Below are 20,649 nucleotides of genomic sequence, written 5' to 3'. Positions count from 1 at the left end.
ACCCAACCCATGCTGGCCGCTGCCACCATATTTTGACTCCTCCGCAAAACCTGCTTTCATTCGCTTTCCAGAGCCTTGAGGTAGTTGTTTTTTGCTTTTTGTTTTTTTATGTGGAGTTTACAGTTGTTTGTGGAAAGATCTATTTGATAAAAGATTACTTCTCCACACCAGAAACAGAACATTCATATCATTGTTTTAAATGCAACCAAGATCCTTTATAATATAAATTGAAATAAACTAAAAGTAAATATAATTTTCATTTTTACCTCCTGCAGAATTTATCTCCTTACACATATCCGTCTTTTAGACCACAACAAGGAGGAGGCGAGAGTGAAATTTTTGCCTTTAACTTGGACCAAAAGATCGTGAGATGCAGCCCTGGGTCTTATTCTGAACTATTCAGGTGGAGGGTCTGACGGTACGAGCATCTTACAGTAGGGGACATACACAGAGACTCAGGCCTAAGACAAAGTTGAACAAACATAAAGCTGTGAAAGTAAGAGAATGTTTTGTTAATTGCTTTATCATATTTTATTTTGGATTAGATAAACCTTGCTTTGACAGCTTTTCCAACCTAATTTCATCTCCTGTGACCTAATACAATATTGATAAAAAGATATTCATGCTTCTCCTTAGTTAATTTAGCCCACTTTTGAGATATTTTCCCACTCTCTTATTTTGAATTATTATATTTGATTATAATTTATATGAAGAATTCATCATTTTTAAAGTCTCATCCTCACTTTTTACTCCCAAATAATCTACACGCAGTAATGCTTCTGGTCACTGTGACCCAGGGCATTCGCATGGGATTATCTATTCTCCATGGGCCGTTGCTGCTGCATTTGGCCACGGTCCTCTTTTCTGTGACAGCCTGTGACTTTATATAGCACTTTAAACCATTTTCATAATTTTTTCCCTGTTTATCAAAGAAATCTATGCTCAAATGAGCTCAAAGAAAAAAAATACCTATAATTTCATCCCTAAGAGAGAATCACTTTAAATTTTGGGCAAACATCTTTGAGGTCTCTTTATTAATGTCCTTTTTAGAAAACTAAAATTGGATCTCATTGTGCACGCTCCTTTGTAATGATCTTCTTTATCTCAACAACATGCTCCAGGTGTTCTCATGTATCGGTAATTATATTTCTAAAGAATTGTTATTAGTGGCGGTACTAACTCCATCATATGAATATGGCATAATGTGTTTAATAAAAGACTTAATCATTCACATACTATTTATTCATTACCTACCTTGTGGCAGTTACTGTGTTAATCACAAGGGATTCAGTAGTGAACGAGACAGATGTGCCTTCAGCCTCATGGGTCTTATGGAATAGTGAGTAGGAGAGACAGTGAGGACAGTATGATCAGAGATGGACAAGGACCTTCTCAGGCAATCAGGTGGCAGAGTCTTAAGAGGGACCACTCTCCCAGCTGGAGACTGGAAGGAGAGTCAGGAAGCATTCCAAGGGACATGATGTTTACACAGAGCTGAAGGACAAGTAGCAAGAAGATGAATAAGCTGGGGCTGTAGGCAGAGGAAAGAGTCTTCCAGGAGGAAAGAGTAAGGGGGTTGGGGTGGGAAGAGAGAGTTATTTGAGGAATGAACAAAGTTCAGAAGAGCTGCAATGCAGAACATGATAGAGGGAAGATAGAAGGCTAGACAGACAAGTAGGGGGAAGCTCTAGCAGACCTCTAAACAGCATGCTAAAGGGATTGGACTTCACCCAAGAGTGTGGGGGAGGGCATCGCAGATGGGTTTAGCAGGGGAAGGGAAGATTTCAGCACTTGGAAGAAATTACTGAGGCTGAAGGGGGAAGAATGACTCTAGGGAGGGCAAGAATTAGAGAAGCCTGTTCGGAATCTGTTATAGTAATTTAGGTGGGCTGTAATGGGGGGACGAATTAGGGTGGTGACAATGGAGATAGAAGTGGATGGGTTTGGCTGTAAGAGGAGAAGGAGAGGCCAGTGGAGGACAAGCCAGCTTTCAGCAAGTTCTAGTCCACTTGACGTATGGAGGTGGTATTGGGTGGTGAGCCTTTTTGAGAGAAGAGGATGAGAAAAGTGATCCTTCTAAATGTAGATGACATGCTTTCATTCCCTGTCCCTCACACCTCTGCTGATTTACCATTCAAAGTGTGGTCCAGGGCCAACGTGTCCCTGGCCACCTCTCCAACCTCATTTCTTACCACTCTCTCCTTTTCTTTCTTCTCTATAGCCCCTGGCTTCTTGCTGTTCTTCAAACTCGAGGGCATGAAGAGTATCCTCCAGGGAGTGCTGTCCACCTTAGAGCCAATGCTACTTGGAACATTTGCACTTTTCTGGAAACCTTTTTCCTCTGGACCCATGCATGGCTCTCCCTGTTGTATCCTTAGGTCCCCTTTGTAGGTTACTTGATGTTTTTATCTCATGGCTCACTGGAGTTCCTCCTTCAAGTTGACATTGGCCAATCTGATGACTATGTGTCTTGGCAATTGCCTCTTTGAAATAAGTTTTCCAAGTGTTCATTGAGCTTCTTGTATCTGGATGCCTAAATCTCTAGCAAGACAAGGGAAGTTTTCCTCAATTATTTCCTTAAATAGTTCTTCCAACCCGTATGTGTTTCTTCTTCACCCTCAGGGATGCCTATGATTCTAATATTTGGCCATTTTACATAATCCCATATTTCTTATAGGCTTTATAGGCTTTGTTCATGCCTCTTAATTCTCTGTTCTTTATTTTTGACTGACTAAGTTAATTGGACAGATTTATCTTCAAGCTCTGAGATTCTTTCTTCCCAATCTAGTCTATTCTTGAAACTTTCCACTTTGTTTTATATTTCCTTAAATGAAATTTTCATTTCCAGAAGTTCTGTTTTTTTTTAAATTTCATCATATTATGGAGGTACAAATATTGTTAGGGTTACAAATATTGCCCCTGCCCCCCCTCCCTCCCCCTGATATGTCCAATCCCCCGGTGGTGTGCATCACACACGTTGTTTGTTTTTGTTTTAAAATATGTTGATCTCTTCAGTGAATTTTTCATTCATATTCTAAATTGTTTTTCTGGTTTCTTTGAGTTAGTTTTCCATTATGTCTTGGATTTCTTTGAGCTCCCTTACAACCCATATTTGGAATTCCTTATCTGTCATTTTAAATTTTTCATTTTGATTATTATCCACTGCTAGTTAGCTGGTGTTCCCTTTTGTGGGTATCCGTTTGCTCTGATTTTTCATACTTCTGGAGTTCTTTCATTGATTCTTTCTCATCTGGAGCAGTTGTTTCTTATTACTTTTGGGTTTTCTTTTGTTTAGATGGGGCTTTTTGTTTTCCTCCCTCACTTGTAGAATTTGAGTGTAGCATATGTTGAGTAAGAACCTTTGGCATTTCTTGTGGGTTCTTTGACAGTGATTTAGCTTCTGGATGGATGCCTTGGTTATAGATATCCTTAGTGTGGTGTTTTTCTCAGTTGCTAGTTGTTTGTAGGCTGTAGCAGTGGTGAGCTACGTGTGTGGGCGGATTCCCTGTCTCTCTTTGATGAGAGAGGATGGAGGTCTTTGAAATCCTTTCTCTTTCTCCAGTCCTGTGGTCGTCTTAACAGTGTGAATTGTATTGACACGCCCCGTTTAGTCTCTAAGACAGTAGGTGGTGCTTGTGGATAAGAATCAACCACATCCTATATGATTGAGTCAATAAATGCACTAAAGGGCTGTGCAAATTGGCTTCCCTGTCAGTAGGTGGTGCTTGCTGGAATGAACAAGCTGCAATGTTATTTTGGGGACCTATGACTGACTCTAGCTCCTCAGGAGAAGCACTCAAATGCCCCAGGTGGTGGGTGGGGCCCTGGAACTTCCAGGTGAGTCCTTATTCTCTGCCACAGTGGAGGTGGGTGGGAGAATGAGCCTGGGTGGAATTGGGTTGGGTGAGCCTGCCTTCAGGCTTCATCAAAGCTGGCAAGGTAGCTGTCTCAGCAGCAGTCAAAGGTATGCTCCCAGTTTCTGGGGAAAGCCACCTGGGAGGGGGCTGAAGTGGCTCCATCCAGCCAGAAAGTCTATTTGTAGGGTAGGGACTATCTGAGATTTGATTCGGGATCTGGCTGTCAGGAGCAGGTTTCAGCTCAAACTAGCTGAGCTCCCCACGACGGTGCTTGGGCTGGGAGCTTCCCTGTCCAGGAGCCTGCCCTGGGCTAGGAGCAAGGCCTTCCTGTGGGGGGAGGGGTCCTCCATGAGTGTGCCGCAGCTGAGACCCACACACTCTCTCCTCTCAGTTATGCCCAAGTGGGCTCCTTCGCCTCCCTAGGTTAGTTCACAAATCTCCCCTCCGTGCCTCTGAGCAACATGATCAAATCCTGAGGGTACAGAATCTGGCCTTCGGACCTGTCTCCTGGTCCCTGAAAAGCAATCCCTGACTGTGGAAAGGAGAAGAACCCCGAGGTGCCTATGGGGTGCTCAAGCAGGTTTGATATCCTGCTTCTGACTGTGCCCTGCTGTGATGGAACAGCTGAGCCAACAGCATCGGGGAGGACTGGTGAGCTGGGAGCTCACAGTCCAAGCACCTCTAAGTCCACTGCAAGTTTTTAAGAGGAAAGGTTTGAGCCCCACTCTGTGTGCAAACCTCGGTGTGGTGGATGCACCAACAGGGGAAGCAGCCACTCCTGAGAGCCCAGCTCACTCCTCTCTCTGGGCAGCTGCTGGCAGGGGAGGGGAAGGAGAGGGAAAAAATCTGGATGGATTAAAGCTGGCACTCTGGTCATCTCTGTCCCTCTCTCTGGAAGGCAGCCTGCCTATAATATCTGAGCTCTGGGGTCACACAGATCCCCAGGGGCCCACTGGCCACCGTGGCTCCTGCAGTTGGGCTGGAGTTGGGAAATGTTTGCATGGGAACGAGCAAGATGAAAACTGAGGGGCTGAACCCCCCGAGGGGAGGACAAAGGTGCACGGTGGTGGAGAACCAATGTGGTGCCTGCTGTCTAAGCTCAGGTCTGCAGTGACAGGAAGTGACCCCGAGGGCATTGGCATGCTGGTGCCTTGTCCTCAGGAAGCTCCCAGTTCACGGCATCAGCTGCTGTTGGGCTCGTGAGGGTAGAGAGGCTCTCAGGCAGCTCAGGAGCCTGCTGACTGCTGGAGATGTGAGTGGGGGAGAAACAAACCGCCCCACTTACCCTTCATGCTGGACTGCAAGCCCTTCCAGGTTGACCTCTGCTGATATCCTGCTCCTTCTTGTTCTGCTCCACAGCTTCTTCCCGCAGAATCTCTTGTAGGTTCTGGCACTTTTCCCTCAGAATTACACCTGATCTCTATTTGTTTGTTTCTTTTTCATCTGAACCTTTTCCTTCTTTCTAAGACGATCCAGCAGCTGGTGTATCTGGGCTGCCATCATAGTCCCATTCTGTGTTTTTCTATTGTATGTTTTAGTCACTTGAACGTAAGGTCTTGAAGCAGGCCTGATGCATAGTTGGTCTCAGTTACTCTACGTTAGATAAATGAATACCCAAGGGTAAATGCAGACCTCTGACTCGACCTTTAAATCTCCATCGTTAATAGCCAATCATATTTGCTCACATAACTATATGCTTTAGGTTTGATCTCTTCTGCCCTTTTATCTATTTAGTCTAAACTGGGGAAAAATTGATTTAACATTCCTCTGATTATTTCCTAGTTATTTTTCATTTTCCTATTTTAGGTCTAAATTTGTCTTTCTGTTTTGCTAAAGAAAAAAGTCCTTTAGGTGTTTTTTTATTTTCTCAAATAGATTTTTTAAAAATTAAAAGTTATGTTTAAAATATAATCCTATTGGGTCTTTTATAGCTGATGGTTTTGTAATTGATTTTCCTAGATACTCCCTTTTCTCTTTATCTTGCATAACTGTATGCTTTCTTAGAACCAAAACAAATGTGGTCCCAATTAAGTTTTCCATAGACATTGGCCAAAACCCCTTCTGTGATTCTAACATCATTCCCCTTTCTTGTCTGCTGAGCCAAATCACAGGCTTTCTTTGAGGCCCAGTGGAGAACCCAACTCTCTCAGGAGATTTTCCTGACCTGCCCACCCTATAACAGTCCTTCCTTCTTCTGAATCTCTGCCATACTTAGAATCAGAGCTACATGTGCTGAGCCCGTGTTGACAGTCTGGGCTGGACCTTCCAACCCTTCACACCATCTGGAATCATCCCTTAAGTTTTGCAGGAGTGAAAAATAGCCTCAACTTATGCTCAATGAGATATGTCTCTGATCTGTCCTCCAGGTCTCCCCTGTTAATGAGTGAACTCTCTACGAGTCATGATTCTACCTTGTCCTTGCTTCCTTGTGCTACTCAAGAGAACACTTCATGAATTACATTTTCTACCTTCATTTTGATCTAAGCGATTACTCATTTATATATTTGTCATCAAAGCATCTGATGGCAAATATTCATCCTTTTCATATTCTCTCATCGAACCTCCCCAAACCTAATCCATATTTATCAATTTGCCTTTTCTCACTACCCCATTGTGTAACAAACCTATTCGAATATGTTCTTTGTCACTCATCTATTCATTTATCCCACACATATTTACGGGGTGCCCCCCTTAGCTCAGGCGCTGTGCCATGTGCTGAGGAACCAATCAGTGTGGCCCCTTGTCCAGGACCCTCTCATTGCGGGTGGGAGACAGATGATAGGTAAACCAATACCCAACTGTGTCGTTACAAACGTAGAAAAGTGCTGTGAAGGCGGTGTGTAGGGTTTTGTGACACAGAATAAGAACGGGACACGCATTTAGAGTGGGGTGATCAGGGGAGGCCTGTCTGTCTGGCATTTACGCTGAGAACGGAGACGTAAGGAGGAGTCATCTGTGTAAGCAGGTAGGATCAGGAGCTTCCGGGCAGTGGAAATAGCATGCAGCAAGCTCCAAGTGGGGCATGGCGTGCCATTACTGGGAACTGAGCGGAGGCCAGTGGGCCAGCTCCTAGAGCGTGAGGGGCCGACTGGCCAGCTGGGCTCAGAGCACGCGGTACTTGTAGCCCATGGAAGGGAGGTCAACTTTTACTTTAGGAATGATTGGAAGCCATGATAATATTAACATTTTAAGAAAATTATTCTCACTGCTGCTTGGAGAATTGGTCATAGTGGTAAGATGGAACAGAGAATCTTATCAGAGGAAACTATTGTAATAAGGGAGAAATAATTGTGGCTTTGGTAGGATGTTGGCAGCAGAGATGAAACAAAGCATTTCTGTTCACAGCAAGTCAGATGTGACTCCCAGGTTTCTGACTTGAACTGTTTGCCAGGGCAGTGAAATCACGAGTTGAGTTCTGTTCTAAATGCCTGGACACATCATTTCTTTCATGTGAATGATCTTTACACTGTCAGCGAAAATGCCAGTATCACCTTATTCCATATTTCCCCTTATTAATATTGCAGAAGTTTCTGACCTCTAGATAGCTTTCTGATAATATGCAGAGTGACTTCATTGTCTTGAAATTTAAAATCTTCCAGAAATATTTTCATTTGGCCTTAGATATCTGATTTCCATAATGGGTGTATCTCAAGGGTGCCGATTTCTTTTTACTTATGTTAATAAATATTCAGCAGGCATATTAATATAAATATTGGTTCAAATACAATATTTGAAGGGAGTAAACTAGCTAAATTATGTTTTTTTTTCCATTAACCCCTCATCTTTAGTAGGTTTCTTTTGTAGTTCTATTTTATTTTTCTAGTTTATTTTATTTTATCTAGTTCTAGTTTATTTTTCACTTTAATCCTTTAATCTTTCATCCTTTTCTAGACTCTTCCCTTGTTGCAATCAGTTGTTTTAAATCTCTTCTTGGCTGCTGACATTGCCTCCATGTGTCTGAGATAGAATTTTTCACTGGAGCTAATTTTTTCTTTCCAATATTTCCTTATGTCCATCATCTGAGGCCTGTATCATTTGAAATACACCATTGCACACAAGAGCTATCACTATGTTCGTCATCCTCTCCATACTTTTTGGTTAACATGATCAAATAGTTTTTCATTTTCATTTTCTATTCTTCAAAGAGGATTGTAAACCCAGATAGATTGTTCATTTACTTCCAGTTAGATCTATATATTATTCCTCTGTTATAGTTTATTAATCTTTTATTTATTTCAGAAACACTACTATTATTTTTATTACTTATGTTATAATATTCCACATAGAGATATTGCATTTATTCTCCTATGTGCAGCTCATTGTGTCTTGGAGTTTGAATGTGTCCATCAATATGCATGAACCCAAGAATGTTAAATTTTGCTCTCCGATACTCTTGCCTTTGCCACCATAACTAATTTAGTTTGCGTATTCTACAAAGGGAATTTTCAAAAACATTTACCTTAGGAGATCATTATCGTGAGATTGACTAGTCAAAGCTTTTAAAGAGCTATGTTAATAAAAAGAGAAACTTTACCGAAAGCTATCTAAAATAATTTTAGAGTTGTAACATTGTGTAGGAACAGGAGAAAGCAGAGAGATTTCTAGTATTAGAGATGGAGTTTAAAATTCTCTCTATATAATGTGTGTTTGTGTATATATGTTGAGAGAGAGAGTGGAGGAGGAGGCATGGGAGAACATAGAATGAATGAGAATCTTGGTTCAGTTTTAGAATGTTTCTTGGAAAGAGGAAATCTGTTCTGAGTCTCAGCTACAGATAACCTAGGGCCTTTTTTCACCTTTTGTTGTAAAATATCTTATTACCAGCACTCATCATACTTCCCTACACTCAGTAAATCCAACATAGAGGTATGTTTCATACCAATCTTTGTTTTAGCTTTGAGTCACAGACCTCTATATTTTTACAAGGGAAAATCAGACTCATATATCACAATATGTGAGTTTGGGATCACATATATAGGTGCTTATTTATATATCTAGCTATTGAATATATTAATATTTTTTTTAATATCTGGGCCACGGTTTAATTTTTAAAACTATGTTTGTAATATTAAATATTTCTGTGATCAGTATCATGTTTAAAAGCTAGTTTTGATTCAACATTTTGAAAAGCATACATTAACACAGCTGTAACATGCATTTTAGCAAAGAGCCATCAATCAACCAACACCTGGCCTTGATCAGCAGGTTAGTAGGCCATGCTTGCCTCTGTTGGAATCTTGGCTCTTACTATTTGGATTGTCTTACTGATGACTTCTGATTTCTGTTGATAACAATATATCTTCCTTAGGACTCAAATTTCATAATTGTTTTAAAAAATATCTTCCACGTGGTATTGGAAATACAGAGAACCAATAGGCAAATCAGGCTCAGGACATGTATGCAAATATGCAGAGTTCAAAATTTATAATTGCTAAGTTATTTTAGTTTTCTAAAAGCTGTGTTAAATTACAGAATTGACAATAGTTATGGGTTACTCTGACCATAATTTTTATGCTAGCATATAGCACCTTCAATTTGTCGAATGCTTTTACACTAACTCTCCTACGTGAGGCTACATATAGCATGGGGGCTTAAGAGCACAGATTTGGAGTCAGACATACCTAAGTTTTAATCTTGCCTTTCACACTTATTAGTTGTGTGTTCTTGGACTAGTTTTCTAATATCAAGTCTCTAAGCCTTCTTCTGTAAAAGTGGAAAATAGTAGACCACACTTGAGCTAGTGGTTGTGAAAAGTGAAAGGTAATGAATACCAATTGCTCAGCATGGTGTCGGGTTATAAAAAGAACTCAGTAAATATTTGCTATCAGTTTTTTTTTTTTTTTTTTTTTTTTTTTTTTTTTTTATTAGCTAACTACAGTGAAAATGAAATGCTATCAGTTTTAACACTACAATTTCTCTTATTTCTGCTAGTACAACTATAGCCACTTGATGTACACAGCTGTCCTCTTATTTCTGTTTTTAGTGAATGAGGTAACTGAAATATAAAAGAGCTAGTTACTTGATTGTGCTGACACAATTTATCAATTAGAATTTGATTTTGTTACAAACATCAGACACCCCAAATAATTGGTATTGCAGTAAGTCAATTTGAGTAGAATTTACATATTAACAACAATGAACTTTGCAATCCATGAATATGGTATATCTTTTCATTTGTTTGGGTATTTTAAATTTCTCTAAACAATATTTTGTAGTTTTCAGTGCAGAGGTCTTTTATTAATTGTATCTTTGGTTAATTTTTTTCTATTTTATGCTTTTTGATAATATTATTAAATGTAAATGCCATTAAAATTTTTTATTTCCAGTTGCTTATTACTGTATAGAAATACTATTGATTTTTGTATGTTGACTTTTTAGCCTGATAATTTGCTAAATTTACTTATCAGTTCCCATAATTTATTGTAGATTTCTTTGGATTTTCTTTGTATAAAACCACAGAAGGGTGAATAACAAGTCTTATTTTTTCCTTTCTTCACTTTATACTTTTTATTTCTTGTAGTTTTCTTATTTCATATATAGTACTTATATATTGAATGTAAGTGCTAAGGCTAGATAGACATCCTTGTTTTGTTCTCTCTCTCTTAGGAGGAAAATTTCATTATTTTGCCATTAAATGTGAGATTACCCATAAGTTATTTTGTGTATATCCTATAAGATGGAGAAAGTATTGCCTTTATTTTAGTTTTTTGAGAATTTTTCTTTGTTTTTTTAAAATAATGAATGAGTATTGAATTTGGTCAAATAATTTTTATGCATCTATTGAAATGATTGAGTTATTTAATGTGCACATGGAAAGAATAGGTTATTCAAATATTGTATATACTAGCTCATTTTGTCATTTCTGTCAGTTACTAGGAAAGCATCTTTCTCTGGTTGTTTCTATTTCTCCCACTAGCAGTTTCTCTTTCATGGACTTTGAAGCTCCCTTATTAGATTCCTACACATTTAAGATTGTTAGATCTTCCTGTTGGGTTGCTTACTTTTTCATATTAAGTACCTCTCTTTATGTCAGATAATATTCCTAGTCTTAAAGTCTACCTTTTCTGATATTAATAAAGTGTACTAGATTTTTTATGCTTTCTTTTTCATAATGTATCTTTCCTCATCCTTTTACCTTCAATTTTTATGTGTCTTTATATTTAAAGTAGCTTTCTTTTAGATCTTGTTTTTTTTTTTTTTTCTTTTTAGAGACTGGGTCTTGCTCTGGCACCTAGGCTGGAGTGCAGTGATATAATCATAGCTCACTGTAACTTTGAACTCCTGGGCTCAAGTGATCCTCCCACCTTATCCTCCCAAAGTGTTGGGATTACAGGAGTGAGCTACAGTGCCTGGCTGCTTTTTAAAAATATAGTCTGACAATCTGCCTTTTAATTGGAATGGTAGTCCATTTACATTAGTATAGCTATAGATATGGTTGGATCTAAGTCTACCTAATTGCCATTTATTTTCTATTTGTCTCAAATGTTCTTTCTTTTATTCCTCCTTTCCTATCTTCTTTTGGGTAAATAGAATATTTTAGATATATATTATTTTCTCACTTGGTTTACTTCTGGTGGTTTTGGTTTTTTGTTTTTGTTGTTGTTTCTGTTCTATTTTTAATGGTTTCTCTGGGGATTACAGTATGCGCCCTTAACTTATCAGTGACTTGGCATTAACATCTTTTTTTTTTTTTTTTTTTTTTTTGAGACAGAGTCTCACTTTGTTGCCCAGGCAAGAGTGAGTGCCGTGGCATCAGCCTAGCTCACAGCAACCTCAAACTCCTGGGCTCAAGCAATCCTGCTGCCTCAGCCTTCTGAGTAGCTGGGACTACAGGCTTGTGCCACCATGCCTGGCTAAATTTTCTATATATATTAGTTGGCCAATTAATTTCTTTCTATTTATAGTAGAGACGGGGTCTCGCTCTTGCTCAGGCTGGTTTCAAACTCCTGACCTCAAGTCATCCGCCTGCCTCGGCCTCCCAGAGTGCTAGGATTACAGGCGTGAGCCACCGTGCCCGGCCGCCTACTTGGCATTAACATTTAATCACTTCATGCAAAATGTAAAAACCTAATGATAGTATCATTCTATTAATTCCCCTTTATTCTTTGTTCTCATGTATCTTCCTTCTAGGTATGTTACATTATCATAATTCAATGTTGTTTTCTTTGTTTTAAATAGTTTTAAAAGAAATTAATAAAAGAAAACAAATGCTCTCCACTCCCTAAGATGTGGGGCCCCCCCACCCCCCAATCCCTGGTGAGCACTACCACCATTTGAGCACCATAGTTTTAGTCAGTCAGTACCAATTTGATGGCGAGTTAATGTGGAGCCCATTTTCCAGATCTTGTGTCGCCTCACTTTGGATAACGGGCTTAAGCTTAATCCAGGATAGCATAAAGGGCACAAGATCACTGTCGTTTCTTAGAATTGAGTAATATTCCATTGTGAGCATATACCAAATTTTAATTATCCACTTAAGAGTTGATGGGCACTGGGGTTGTTTTCATGACCATGCAATCGTGAATTGTGCTGCCATAAATATTCGGGTGCAGATGTCTTTGTAATAGAATGTCTTATGCTCTTTTGGGTAGAAGGGAATACCTCTAACTCTTCTTAGGGAGAGGCAAAGATATACAATGTAACCAAAATGTCAAAAACAAAACAAAACAAAATTTTATCAGGTCGTGGGCAGGTAGGGAGGGGTAAGGAGGGGAGGGGTGTGTACTTACATAATGGGTGTGGTGTGCACCACCTGGGGGTTGGACACGCTTTAAGCTCTGGCATGGAGGGGGTGGTGGGGTGGCAGGGGCAACATATGTAACCCTAACAATATTTGTACCCCCATAATATGATGAAATAAAAGGAAGGGGAAAAAGAATAATAAATAAAAACAAAAATTAAAAAAAACTTTAATGTTCCCAAATTCTTCATAAAAAAAAAGAAAAAAATGAATATTTACCCCCCCAAATATACCATTTCCAGGGCCCTTAATTTCATCCTGTAGATCTGAGTTTTCATCTATTACCACTTCCATTCCGCTTAAATAACTTTCTTTAATATTTTTATAGTGTGGGGAGATCTGCTGTCAAGAGATTTCCTCAGCTGTTTTTATCAGAAAATTCCTTAATTTATCCTCATTACTAAAAGCTGTTTTCCCTGCAAGTAAAACTCCAGTAGACAGGTTTATTTTTCTAGCACTTTAAAGATGTCATTTTGTTACCTTTTGCCTCCATAGATCCTGGTGACAAGTCATCTGTCATTCTTATATTGATTGATGTTTGTCTTGTGTCTTTTTCCTCTGGCTTCTTTTAATATTTTCTCTTAATTTTTGGTTTCAGCAGTTTGACTATGATATTCCTGTGTGTTTTCTTTGAATTTATTCTTTCTGAGGTTCACTGAACATATTGCTTATGGGTTGAGATTTCCCACCAAACTTAGGAAAAACTCAGCCATCATATCTGTGGTCCAGACAGCAGGATGGATGCAGGGATAAAGCAGTAAAAGTGCAAAGGGTACATGCAACTCTCTTTTTAGGAAGTTTCTCAGAAACTACTTCAGGACGTTTCCACCTGTATTCTGTTATCCAGAAGGTAGTCATGTCACAAGTCTACTTCTAGCCACAGAAGAGGCGGGAAATATAGTCATCATTCTGTGTGGGTATATGGCCGTGGGAAGTGGGGCAGGTGGATATCAGGACAATAGGTAGTTTCTGCTACACATCACCAGTGAGTGACAGAGTTCTGACAGACCCTGGAGTACCTGTCTTCCCATTCTTGGCCTTTCTGCCACCCCCCAGCTATTGAGTGTTATGGCAGAGAATACTGTTTAGGAGCTTGGACTTGACAGTCAGACTGCCTGGGTTCAAATCTCCACTCTGCCATTTACTAGCTTTGTAACTTGGGGCAAGTTGTTTGATCTTTCTATGCTTGTTTCCCCATTTGAAAATGGGAAAATTATAGTACTTATCTCATAGGATTGATGTGGGAGTTAAATGAGTTAATTTAGTTTAAACTCTTGGAACAGTGCCTAGTATGTGCAAGTGTTTGCCATTAACTTTGTTTCAGCAGACTGTCCTTTTGAACCCAGACAGAGATGTTCTCAGGGATGCTTCTACCCACCACCTCTTCCCTCAGCTGTCTGTCCCAAGACCTCATCACTGGGTGGCCCAGTAACTATGCATGTGTTTAGACAGTGTGTGAGCCCCTCCTGATTCCAGAAAGCCCCCTTTTAGATATATCCTGGGTGATGATCCTGAGGGATTCATGCAAATGTAAAAGTCAATTGTGTTCCAGTGATTGATTGACAGGCCAGCTTCCTTCCAGTTTCCCTAACCACAGTTTCTAAGTGTACAGGCAACTTGAAATTTCCCTAGAACCATTGCTTAAAGGAAGGAAAACTCGATATTTACCAAGCACTATGTGCCATTTTTTGTGTGTGTGTGAGTTTTCAGTGGGTTGTGTTGTTTCTTTCTTTTTTTTTTTTATTTTGGCATATTATGGGGGTACAGATTTTAAGGTTTCAATAAATGCCCTTGGAGTCAACACTATTTTGTAGGTAAGGAAATTAAAGGAAAAAGTGATTAAGTGCCTTGTCCAAGGTCATAAGCTAGTAAGAAGATTCACGCTTTGGTTTTCTGGCTCTGCATTCTTTGTATTACAAAACTATGTTCCTGCTTCTCTTAGGAAGGTCATTTAGAGGGTGGCTGAAGATGATGTGAGTCATTTGCAAAAGCATGTCATATGAATAAGAGGATAACAATTGTATAGGTGATAGAAGGAAATAGAGAATTGATTAGTCAAAGAAATAGTATTTTTTAAATTGAGCATTTATATCTGCAAACTCCTTTTCTAATAGCCATTTATAATCTTGTGAACCAAGAAAATTATCTTATAATTATCCTACTTCACATATATCTCCATAAAGAATATTCTGATAAACTTTGAATTCATTTTTTGCTTTGTCATTCTTTATAACAGAATAGCATTTTACATTCCATTATTTTTTTTGGACTGGATAATATGCCAAAGGTGTATTCTCTCCTCAATATATACTGAGGTATACTGGCATACTCTGAAAGTGTAAAATAATAGTTGTATTCTCATCCTGCATTTATATTTTCTTGAATTGGTAAGAAAAAGAAAAATTTTAATAAAAACAAAACAGAATTTTTGACTCAACAGCAGTGGACCTTTTTGATATTGAGTTCAACAAACATTTACTGATCACCTCTTTCATGAAATTTTCCTTTAGTACATGATCAATTACTCTTTCAAGTCTTTTCCATAAAGCAAAACAAAAGTCTCCCTCTGGTGTACATTCTCATTTAGATACAGTCATGTCGCTCCTATTGCATTGTATTAGCTAGCTTCTGCTGCATAACAAATTACCCCAGAACTTAGTGGTTAAAATGATAATCTCTTACTTAGCTCATGGTCCTTGTGGGCTGGCAATTTGGGCAGGTTCAGCTGGTCACTCCAGGTAGACTGGTGGCCTATGGGTCTAGGATGGTCTCAGCTGGGCTGGCTTGCTTTGCTCTGTGTGGTCTCTCATGTTGCTGCAGTCTAGTGTGGGCTTTTTCACATGACTCATGGGCAAGGTTCAGTGACATTTTTTTACATTCTCTCTTCCATTATTTTCAGGGACACCTTTCTCCACTGATTTCCCTCCTATCTTTCTTGAAACTTAGCTATCAATCCATTCATCCATCCTTCCATCTGCCTGTTTGTCCATCCATCTGTCCCTCATCAAATGCCTACCATTTCCAGGCTCTGTGCTAGGCAACAGGGAGACAAAGACAAATAAGCTATGTTCCCTGAGCTCGAGGAAATCCGAGACCAGTTATGGAGGAGGCAGATGGGGTGTGGTAAGTGCCAGGGGAGAGAGAGAGAGAAATTCACAGGGAGCTGCAGAACAAGATGAGGGGTTTCTAGATGAGATGGGCTCTGGGTTTCCTTGCTTTCTTGTGCTCCTAAATGTTACTGTTGTTTAGAATTCCAGCCTTGAACTTTCTTCTCACTCTGCTCACTTGCCCCAGTGGTAGCATGTATACCCGTGAATTCAATTCCCACCCATATGCATATGACTCCCAATTCATATCTTGTAGTTCATACCTCTCTCTCTTCATACTACTGAACAACTGTCCAAGTATCTCAAGTCACCATACACAAAGCTGAACTCATAACCTTTCACTGGGAATTTCCTTCCGTATTTTCCATTGCATTTGGCAACACCACCATTCCTATTGATCTCTTATCTGGAAACCTGGGAATCACTTTATAATCGAAGCTGCTGCTTATGAACACTTACTATTGGAGAGGCACTGTGCTAAGTGCTTTGCATAGATTTTTGCATTTAAGCATCATAAGTGACATAAATTGTAGGCATTAGTGTCTCCAGTCCATGAATGCAGAAGCAGAGGGCCAAGGTGAGTAAGTCCTAGCCCAAAGTCCTACACTTGAATAGGCAGAGATGGTATTTAAACCCAATTCACTTTGGCTCCAAAGCCCATGCTTTTAAACATTAAGTCACACAGAGGAGTCATGTACACAGGGCCACAGACATGTTTTAGTTGCTAGAGAAATAATTTATAAATGCTTTAAAATAGATAAGGTTCAAATAAGAAACTGGATTTCAGATTTTTCTTGAAAATTCAGAATATCTAGTAACTGACCCCACATTTCAAATTAGCTGCAGGTGATGGCAGCCATCCTTTTTGGAAAGGGCATGCTTTCTGGAATTTGCCACAGTCCCTGACACTCCCTATTGTCTTACACCTGGCCCACTCTCCTTATCAAGATTATCTGTCTAACTACTGCTGGCATTTGAGTTTTTGACTCCCTTACATTGTTTCCCTGGGCTCTGACTGTTTCATTCTTCTACAGTCCAGGTGGTCCCTGAATTGACAGTGTAAACTCATTCTCCAATCTGTTTCACATTCTTTATTTCTATTGCTACAAATTGGCCTTCACAACCTCAATTACTCTAGTGAATACCTTGTTTCCTGCTTCCAATCTTAACCTCCTCTATTTACTCTCCATGTGGCCTGTAATTAGGGAGATAAGAAATGCAAATAGATGATATCCAGTAGCTTCAGAATAAAATGCAAAGTCCTTAGTGCAACATATAGGACCATTCATGATCTGGCCTGTGACCAGTGCCCTCGCTTCTGTTCAGTTTCCACACTCCTCTTGGCCCTATGGAAATATTGGCTCTCTCAGAGCAAAGTCATGACCCTTTATGTACCCCCCCACTTTCTTTTTTTTTTTTTTTCTTTTTACCAGTCTTTTTTTCTTTTTACCTGTCTACTTGAACTATTCTAGGTGGATTATATTAATATCTATAACTGGTTATATTGACATAAAGCTGGAATGATTACCTTTCTAAAATTCATTTTTCCCTTTATTTTGACTTAATCAATGTCAAATAGGAATTTCTTCTTTTACCAATACACAAACAGAATAGAAACATACGTCCTGGTTATGCTTATGCATCACAGCATCTTCTTAATTGGTCCATCAGTCACTTTTCTTCTGTGCATTATAGCAGAGTAGTAAGAGCTTGGCCTTGGTATCCCAGCTCTCCCATCTACTAGCTATGAACTTGAGCAGCCTCCTTCACATTCTTGTTTCATTGTTTCCCCATCTGTAAAGCAGAGTTACTAATAGTTCTTACATCCTACTATTACAGTAGGGTTAAATGAAATAATGCACATAAAGACTTAGAACCACCTGGTACATGTCAGCGCCCAGTGGATATTAGCTGTTGCTGTTATTATTATTTTTATTCTATTCATTCATTCATTCATTCATTCATCCAGCCTTGGTCTGGGGACTTTTGTAGGAATTTTGATACGTATCTTTTTAGAACCCACAATTATCTTATAAATAAGATAATTTCAGCCCTCGTTACCACGTGAAGCCATGGAAGATGAGAGAGATTGGGGCTTGTGATGTATGCTAGGGTCTCCCAGTTTGCAGGGCATGATAAATACAGAATTTCAAGCACAAGAATCCAAGCCTGCTTCCCTATCTCTGCACGTTCCTTGTATGCAGGAGTTTGTTTGGGCTGCCATAACAGAATACCACAGACTGGTTAATATAAACAACAGAAATTTATTTCTCATAGTTCCACAGGCTGGAAGTTCAGGATCAAGGTACTGACTGGGTTGATTTCTTCTGAGGCCTCTCTTTTTGGCTTGCAGACGGCCACCTTCTTGCTGCCTCTCCTCGTGCTCTTTCCTTTTTGCACAGTCATTGCTGGTGTCTCTGTGTGTGTCTGAATCTCTGCTTGTAAACACACTGGTAAGATTCCATCGGGGCCACACTAACTACCTCATTTTCACTCCGTCATCTCTCTAAAGGCCGTGATGCTAAACAGTAATATTCTGAGGTATTGGGAGTCAGGGCTTCAAAATAGGAATTTTATTCAACCTGAGAAAGCTGATTAAAAAATATGAATTTTGGAAGGAGCAATTTACCCCATGCCATTGCTAATCTGATGCTTAAACATCATTGAGAAGCATATTAATATTCAACCCTTCTACTGGGATCTGGGAGTTCTTAGTATGAATACTTTTCATTTGTATGCTCCCAACTTAGGTGTAAACTTTTTGTTCTCAAATTTTCTTATCTTTGATCCTCCCTAGATATTCTTTCAATCAGGTTCTTACCCATCTTAATCTCAGAGGGTTTTCAAGGACCCAGTTCCTATGATCATTCTCTGTGTTCTCTACTAAAAGACACCTGTCCCCTTCTGTGATCATTAGTTCAGTTCTCCTGCAGGGAAAAAAAATAATGGAAATATCCTCTTGAATTTGATTTCTGATTCTAAGTGTTAAAACTTAGAATTTTCTTATTCACCTTGAGCTGCTATTTTGGGTAAATTAGCACCAAGCCTTGAATGTGGATTTTATCCTGAACCTGAATTTCTTGTAAAGACATGTGTACGTCCACAGTCGTTAACCTAGGGAAAAAAAATTAATTACTTTCAGTGTCAAATTCAATGAACAAATTAAATGGACCTTTTATATTTTAAATGGCTATGCCACACTTTCTAGACAGATAATAATTAATTTTATTTTGTTCTAAAATTAAGAGATTTGAGATTTTTTTTTTTTTTGAGACAGAGTCTCAACTCTGTTGCCCGGGCTAGAGTGCCATGGCATCAGCCTAGCTCACAGCAACCTCAAACTCCTGGGCTCAGGGGATCCTCCTACCTCAACCTCCTGAGTAGCTGGGACTACAGGCATGCGCCACCATGCCCGGCTACTTTCTTTTTCTATATATTTTTAGTTGGCCAATTAATTTCTTTCTATTTATAGTAGAGACAAGGTCTCACTCTTACTAAGGCTGGTTTCGAACTCCTGACCTTGAGCAATCCGTCCACCTTGGCCTCCCAGAATGCTAGGCTTACAGGTGTGAGCCACCATGTCCAGCCGAGATTTGAGATATTAAAACCTATTTTTGAAGTAACATGTTAAATAATGTTGATAACATATAGGACAATCAGAGTAAGATGAAATATATCTGACAAAGGATAGAATTATATTCCACACTAGGCTGCCAAGAGACTCTTTGGAGAATTCCAGGATTATTAAAACTGACTGTATGGGGCATTTTTAGTATGATTTCTAAAATTTAAAAGCTACCAGGAACTTTATAAAATGTTGAATAGCACTGGATTTTCTTGGAGGAGAATTTTCTATATCTGTGTTTCTATACTGTACAGAGCAATACCAAGTTGATTATGCCAATTTATGAGTAGTGCTACCGATAATTAAATCTGGGATTTATTTTTGTTTGTTTTAAATATTCACTGTGTCCTTAACAATAACAACAAAAATTGGGACTGTTGCTAGGAGTTCTGTATGAAGATGGGTAAATATAAACTTAAATTTAGATAAGAAAAGTGAAATAGATTATTAGAATACAAATTGCATATGAGTATATTTAACTTTTATTTCTAAAATTTGAATAATGTTTATTTAATATTCAAACTGTTCTTAAAGTATTAAAAGAAGTATAGTTTTTAATCCAAAGCACTATGTTAAATACACATACCCACACGTATGCAGCCATATAGACCCACATGTATACATATGTATAATTTTTTAACTTAAATACTGAATCATACAGAAAACAAAATAAAAATTACCTATACAATAACTACATTTAAAATTAAAAAGTTTAACAGCCTTTCATAATTGTATATTACATAAAATTTATTAGCGAATTTTTTTTTTTTTTTAAGAGACAAGAGTCTTGCTCTGTCACAGAGGCTGGATTGCAGTGGTGTGATCATAGCTCACTGCAGCCTCGAACTCTTGGGCTCAAGCGATCCTCCTGCCTCAGCCTCCCCAGTAGCTTGGATTACAGACATGAGCTACCGTGCCTGGCTCATTTGTTTGAAGTGTACAATTTATTGCTTTTAAGTAAATTTACAGAGTTGTGCAGCCATCACCACAATCCAATTTTAAAACATTTCCATCAACCCCAGCAGACCTTTCATGCCTGATTGCAGTCAAGCCTCTTTCCAGCCCAGCCACAGGCAACCACTTATCTACTTTCTGTGTCTATAGATTTGCGTTTTCTGCACACTTCTCACAAATTGAATTATACAATACGTAATCTTTTGTATCTGGGTTCTTTCAGCTTAGCATAATGTTTTTGAGGTTCTCCCATGTTGTAACTCATGTCAGTACTTAGTACTTTTTTACTGCTAAATGGCATTCCGTTGTGCAGGTAGTTTATCCATCACAGTAACCAACTGTTAACAGTGGCTACTTGTAGAGAAG

The 20,649-nt window shown here is 39.0% G+C and overlaps 1 protein-coding gene across 1 annotated transcript in view; it reads left to right on the top strand.

Annotated features, from left to right (window-relative positions):
* Nucleotides 1-20,649, top strand: part of DNER (delta/notch like EGF repeat containing) — a 315,218-nt gene that overhangs the window by 229,071 nt on the left and 65,498 nt on the right. The window lies entirely within an intron of this gene.

This window comes from Microcebus murinus, chromosome 8 (assembly GCF_040939455.1).
Source record: "Microcebus murinus isolate Inina chromosome 8, M.murinus_Inina_mat1.0, whole genome shotgun sequence".
In the NCBI taxonomy this organism is placed as follows: Eukaryota; Metazoa; Chordata; class Mammalia; order Primates; family Cheirogaleidae; genus Microcebus; species Microcebus murinus.
This window is presented reverse-complemented; position numbering and strand designations above follow the sequence as displayed.